Below are 7,773 nucleotides of genomic sequence, written 5' to 3'. Positions count from 1 at the left end.
TCGCTCTTACCACAGAAATGCACGCTTCAAACAAAACAGTCAATGAAGACGAAGAAGAGGATGATGTGTGCTCCCGGCGCCTATTTATACTATAGTCGCACCAGTAGTGACGTCATGGCTGTCGCCGGCCAACGAGTTGGTGTTTTTTCAATGTATGCTTCAGACACGGGTCACGACGAGGCGTCCCCTATAGCGACCCCTAGAGGACGCAGTTCGAAGTTCCCATGAAAGGGAACTAAAAGATCTCTTGGATTCTCTACATAAAACTCAAATTGTGTTTCTGGGTAAAACTGACCAAGCAGGTCATTCACACATTTACAGTTACATAAAAAAACACTTGTTTTATTGTTATGAAGTCAAAAAATAAAAGCAAATAGCAGCAAACATATCACATAAATATGTGACATCTGGTTCGCAAATGAAGTAGCTCTTTTTTTAATTAATTGGATGAACCAGTTCTCCAAATCGAACTGAACCATCTGAGTCAGCACAGATCTACAAGATACTTAATCAAAACTCATTTTCAGAAGTGCCTGACAGTCACTCCTAGAAATAAACCAATATCTCAGAGTATATGATACTGGGTTTTGCCACCTCATTTTAAGCTGCGCTCCAGTTACTCCAGCAGTACACTGAACTGAGAAATGTATATCCTTTGGACATGTCCAACATGTGAAATGTATGCAATCTGCGAACGTGAGAACGGTCAACATCCCATATTACAGAGAAATATAAGCTTAAAATAAACTATGAATACCCCTTAAACCCATTTCATATACTTGTAAAGTTTTAGCGAGAAATTAGATCAAACTCACTCTTATTTGACACCCACCTCAAAGCATTCTTTGGATAAAGCTCAGGAAATCAGAAATCATTGTAGGCAACGTCTGCACAGATAAAAACAAAGATAAAGACTAATCTTAATTAGTTCTAGCCGTGAGACACTGGGAGCTTTTGTTCCAGTGGCATAACATCTTAAACATAGTTAGGAGAGTTTTAAAGCGGCTTTTATGATCCAATCACCTCTGGCGACACGCAACGTTCATTTTAACTGCACCCTATGGACAATGTCTCCTTACTGGGTTTAAAATTTCAATAAGCAGCCAGCTCAGATGCTCCCACTGGCTGCTATTACACACTGTGATTTCCTTCAAAGAATGCTGACACAATTAAGAAGTGGGGGAAGGAATTAGATGACATTAATTAAAAGAACTGAAATGGAATCGACACCAGTCTATTCTGTGAGCTGCCAACAGTGGTACGGTGATTTACATGAATTGTGGACTTAAGCATTTCTGTAAAGAGCCGGCTGAAAGGTTAATGCAGAGGTCCCTGTCTTCCACTCACATCCTGGGGAGAGAAGCATGTCTGCCGCTCGGCAGTCTGGGATATTGTTTCTGTGGGTGAAAGATAATGGATTAGGTCCAGTGAAGGGCCAAGAGGGAATTTTGCGGAGAGATGAATGAGGTGAAACGAGGCAGTTCGGGATGGCGGTAAAAATATTTTCTGACTACGCATTAGGTGGAGGAGTTGCTCGCAGATTGTTTTTCTATTTGACTTCACTTTTAAACGGCAGGCTTTGTCATGGTCAAGATTTAATAATATTGTTCTTAATCTCCAACTTCCGTTAAGTGAATGAAAATGAAAACTTAATGAATCCAGCATGCTCTTTGAGAGCGCTAATAATAAAAGAGCGATACGCTTTGCCTGAGCATTTATTCCCTTTGATGCCACACTGAAACTGCTAAAATCACATGCCACACATCGCATTATCATTTCTCACCAAGACATAGATGCATAGAAAACCTCTTACGGGGCACATTTTCTCCAACCTCTTCTGCAGATACGCAGACAAAACTATAAGAAGACGCTCAGCACATTACTAAAACGCTTTTTACGAAGAAGACCATCTTTTCCCACTTACGCTATAACATTTGCATCTGAGTCAGCACTCTGAGCACTTTCGCGTCGAGTCCTACACAGTTGCGTCTTAAAATTAGGGGTGCTTATATCACTTAAGCACCTCCAGCATATATTTTTGTGCTCCATATACACACTCAAGCTCATCTGGCTACAAACATGTTCATATCAAAACAAGGGCATGGAGAAAGTGGAGACAGATTTGAGTTGGAATTGCAAATGTGAACAGCAGGAGCTTGGTGTAATCCAAAAGACTTTATTCATTGGGAACGCCGGCTGGGTATTGGCACTCGCACACTCTGTTTGTAATTTTCAGCTTTTCGGCATCAACTACATCCATTCCTCACTCAGCGTGAATGCTCAAAGCGACAATGAAAAGTCAAATTACCTCTGGATGAATTTAAAGTTTGAAATAGTGGCCCAGGAGGACCGCATGCTCGGATGTCCAGCTGGACGTGATGGATGTCCCGCTGTCCATCTTCAATCTCTCTTTTGTTTACACCTTATCATTATGGTGCTTCACGTTTCACACATCACACGTGACACATCCATCACACTCCTGGCAAAGCATTTAAGATTGGCTAAAATATGGAGAAAAAATAAAAACACAGATGCAATGCAATTTGGCATGTACTGTACAACTAAACTGAAAGATCTGAGTTGCAGGGGTTGATTTTTGTTAAAACTATAAGATTTCATTATTTGTCTTTTATGTGAAGATAACTTTAAAACTACTATCATGTCTGCGTCATTTACTACTTTTCGAATTACTTTTTTTGGATAGATTTGACTGTTTAGTCCTAGACAAAGACAATCCATCATCTGAAATATTAACTATGATAAACAAAGACTGAAATAAACACAGGGCATTTCCATTTTTATTGTGTGAAAATGATTTACAGTATATACATTTTTCAAGCTGGCTCATAGTTGTGGCGTCATTTCAACAACAACTGCACAGTTTTTTCAGAAGTTAATGTTTTTGTTTACCATCAGCAGAATTCCTGAAGAGCAGCTTGAGATGAATTATGAGATGCAAAGTTGGATGAAAATCAAGGTAAATATAATTTATTGTGCATCAGTTCATACATCAAACAGTGATTTGCTCAAACTATGTATGCAAAAGGTGTGAAAACAATCATTGTGTGCATTTAGAATACATTAAATGCTAGTTATTTATATAATTAGCCTTAGTAAGATAAAGGATTCAAAGAGTTATTCCAATTTATTTGTTTTATTTTTTAAGCACTCCAACAGTGATCATATGAACATCATATGAGCTTCAGCATGATACTGTGGGAATTGTCATTACTTTCAGAGAAAAAAAGAAGAAAGAAATTATAGAATTCTTCTCTGGTATATAAGCCTACTATGTTGGACATTGTTAGTGGACAAAGTTAATGTACTATTAAGAGTGTGAAAAGTGTGTTTTAGGAAAGTTTACTTTTTTAAATCAACAGGGCCAAAAGTGCTCATAGTTGAAGAAACAACTAGAAACCTAATCTTCTCCTTCACCAATATTAAAGTGGATAACAGGATAGCACACTATTAGCATTCTATGCTAGAGGGCTAATGAGCGAGGGAAAGCATCAATACAACTTTTATCAGTAGAATCAGTATTGAAGTGAAAGGTCCTGCTCTAATGAAACCCAATGTTTGTCCCCGAGAGGAGAATAAATCTATATGCCACTGGATTCCAGGTCACTTCAATCATGTTAAAAAACTATGAGTAAAGTCATCGGTCTCATTAGCTTATATGGCTTTTTCAGGTTTGTTGAGGAAGTTTCTAGGACCCATTTCTCACACTAGATCCTCTCAAGGTTGAGGCTAATTTGTTATAAGGCAATTGGCGTAGTGATTTAGTTACAACCTTGTAGTCCCATCAGTGCAGGTTCAATTATCAAGCTTATTTATTACTTTCAATAAAAGCTTGACACTTGACATTAAGCACAGTTCTACAATTACTCTCTTTAGTTAGAAGTCAACAAGCTAGGGCATGTGTTGGTGCTTAAGCTTGTGTAATGAATGTGATCATAATGGACATGCAGCACTATGGCGGAGAGGTTCTTTACTGCCCAAGCGACCTCTCCCTTAAAGTCCCCCTCTGTTTTAAATGCCACTTGCAAATGCTTTCCAGGCCAACTTAAAAATCCATTTCCCACTTCACTTCCCCATTCAAAGCCCATTCGTCTTGCTGGTATTCCTGTGTTTTGCGTATCGATTTGCTGCTTTGATCTTGTGTGGCGAGCTACAGGCTGAAGGGGACCTTCAGAGGAGCTGGGCCATATTGGAAATCTCTCTGCCCTGTAATGCATTACGTTTACAGATTTCCAAAACTGCCACCATCAAACAGGAAGTGGCCACAACACACATGCCTATTTTAAACGAACATGGTGAACAATATGCATAGCAAAGTGAATAAAAATATGTCTATATATTAGTTTGGTAATCCCATACATATATTATTTTTTTTCATATATTTCAAATTATACAAAAAAATTGGCTAAAATTAATTTGCTAAAATGTTTTAAAATATATTTGCGTAAATATATTTTCTATTAATATCTTTTGGCTTTTTTGTATATTTTTGAAATATATATTTAAAGATATAAATATATGTTTTTAAAAGGACATTCAAAAATATATATTTGCGCTATACATTTCAATTCAAGAAAATACATTATCATGATCATTATTTACATCATTATTCATTTAGTTCTGATCTCTTGGCTATTCCATCCATATTTCCATTTAGCCTAAATGTAGACTACTGTAAGATTGGAAATATTTTCTTGCCCCTGAACGGAATTTGGATTTTTTTTTTTTTTTTGTCGTATGAGTTATGTTTTTAACATTTAAATAACATTTAAAGAGTTTCATAAAGGGTTATGTTTGTGGTGCTTCTGTATAACTTCTGTGAAGTCACATGTATTGTTTTCTGGGTGCTGAATACTTTCTACTACACAAAGAATTCAAAGACTATAGCGTTATTACTTTTAACTGATAAGTAGCTTAGCAGTTTTTAAAGAGCTGAGCATGAAACTACTAGCATCCAGACATGCTGACCTATGTATCACAGCTCATACTGCGAAAACATACTTTTACAGACGTCTATCATATCCGTACAGAAATGCTGATGCCTTGTCACACGTATCAAGCTCTGTATTCTTGAATCGTTCAGCATATGATCAGATGACAGAGCTGACAACATCTATATCAGTGCCTCAGCAGGGGCTGGGGAAGGACCATACAGTGAACACACAGTGAATAAGAGTGACTGGGCAAAGGGTGACACGTCAACCACGTGAAAGAAAGAAAGCACTCTGACAGGTGCCAAGAGGCCAAAGGATCGATATATCAATGCTCGGCTAACAAGCGGTTATATTTAGCCTCCAGACAAGTGTCAAAGCATGGCAGCGTGGGCTCCCACCTGCGGAGAAACTTCAATTGCTGCTTCTCTGTCATCTCCTTCTCACCTAGCAGGAATGGGGATAGACCTGTCGGGGTGTGGAGTGTTTGGTGCTGAGAAAATCCAGGGAATGACACTTCCACTTAGTGAAACAGTCACACTCGATTTCACGGTGATTTGATTATAGTGCAAAGACATTCAACATAATGACATTCTTGTTGTTTATGGCACCTATATAATTAAACGCTATTAAAAATATATATTTCAAAATGGGGAATTTGCAGCGATGCAATAGAACATAGGTTTTTAACCCTGCTCCTGGAGACCCACTATCCTGCTAAGTGTAGTTCCAACCTGCTCCAACACACCTGCCTGCTATTTTAAAATCATCCTGAAAACCTTCGCTGTGGAGAAAAAAAAAAAATTATACTTCCCTACTATATTGTATTCGCTTCACAGTATGCCAAAAGGGTAATATGTATGAAATCATAGTATATGAAAAACATACTTTTTCAGTGGTCACAAAGTTCAAATTAAAATGTGTACTGTGTGTACCTACTCGGTATGCGATTTCAGACGCACCACTTGATTAGCTGGTTCACCTTTCAGTGAAGAGTTCTTACATTTTTTTTTTTTTTCTTAGTGTGTGAAGTATTTTTTCACTATAAAGAACCTTTTGAATGGAATGGTTCCATGGATGTTAAAGGTTATTTATGGAACCATACATGCCAATAAAAAAAAAAAAAACTTTATTTTTAAGAGTGAAGCAACATTTAACTAATTTCCAGGTTTTACATTTTTAGAAGAAATTTCTATTAGAAATTTCAGATCTATTATCACAAAGTCAGGAGGTTTTTGGTTAAATGCCTGAAATAAGGTCTGTGATTAACACAAGCTTGATAGGTTGTCAGAGACATTATACGTCATCCTCCTGACCAGGGGTGTGTTTCCCAAAAGCAACTATTGTCGCAAGTTACGTTGTTACCAATGGAGTTCAATGTAACTAACAACTTGTCTGTTACAGGGCAAACAAGACGTGAGACGTACGGATCCATCTGCAAGCTTTATAAAAGGCGTGGTCAAAACAGGCGAGGATCAGGCAATGGCAAACAGGTATATAGAAGACAAAACAAGAGCAGTCCAGTAAACAAGCGAGGGTCAGTCGACGGCGAACGTAATCCAACAGGGGCGAGACTAGAGGGATAATCCAGGTACAAGGCAAAGATCAGAACACGAGAAAACAGACAAGGCAAAACTAAGAAGAACTAAGCAGGCTCCATAAGGTAGCTATCAGCTATAGCAGTGATACACGCTAAACAATACTCGGCAGTTTGAAAAAGATCTGAGTGGGTGTAATATAGTGAGTGTGAGATTGGTTACAGCTGTGTGCAGTCAGTGCAATGGATGATGAGATATGAAGTCCGGGATGACATGCAACAGTTTGTGTAGTGTGAGAGTCAATGTAACAGAAGAGTGACCTCTGGTGGCGATTGAACGGAAGTCCATGGAACGGATTCGTGACATTGTCTACTCACTAGTTCACTTTTGTTGTACATGTGCTCTTTCAACTATTCTTACTCAGACTTTTCAACTTGTAAATTAAAAACAAAAAAAACTTTCAGAAACTTAGTGATGGTGATGTTGAAGTCATGCGACTGAGGTGTAGTTTGTTTACAGACTAACTTCAGCTTTTTACTTCAGGCAATATAGGCTTCAAAATTCATAAACGTTGAGGTTATTTGTGAATAATATCATGATGAACAAAACATGTAAGAACTATTTTAGTGTACATGTAATGGCCAATTCACACCGCACACACAAATGCCAGCAAATACATTTGCTGGGTTTTGTTGGGTCAGTGTGTTACCCCTGTTGGCGTCTGTTACCATTGGGCGGAGTTTGTTTTCACCCGACTGAGCCAACTTGTTTCTCGGTGTTTGTCTGTGCGGTGTGACTTGGCCTTAAGAAACATGTGTTGGTGACAAAGCTTATTTCCTGCAGTAATCCAAAAGCAAATGGAAAAATCCTATTGGCTTGTTGTCAGGGGAACCAAGGTCTACAAAAATACATCATCCATGCAGCAGTCTATTAGGTCCATTATCACTGCAAATTTGTTAAAACTATGCAAGGTTTTAACAGTTAAAACCTCCTTGTAACAGTTGCAAGGAGTCAAAGGAGTAGTTGGGGGGAAAATAAATAAATAAATCAAGGAACAAGGAACCAAAATCAAAACAGGAATAAACACTGGAACATAACATTATACAAACTAAACGTTCATGGGAAAAACTTCAAATAAATAGTCCTTGAAAATGTGAAATTACTATGTAAAGTCATGTGAAATCATGTTTGCACAATTTCTGTACAGTTGTGAAGCAAAGGAATGACATATTACACACTTTAGATATTATTTTATGTTTGAAAAGAAACACGGTCATTTTTGGTCA

The sequence above is a fragment of the Sinocyclocheilus anshuiensis genome, unplaced genomic scaffold, assembly GCF_001515605.1.
Source record: "Sinocyclocheilus anshuiensis isolate Anshui unplaced genomic scaffold, SAMN03320099.WGS_v1.1 scaffold1292, whole genome shotgun sequence".
NCBI classification, from domain to species: Eukaryota; Metazoa; Chordata; class Actinopteri; order Cypriniformes; family Cyprinidae; genus Sinocyclocheilus; species Sinocyclocheilus anshuiensis.
Note: the sequence above shows the minus strand (reverse complement) of the source record.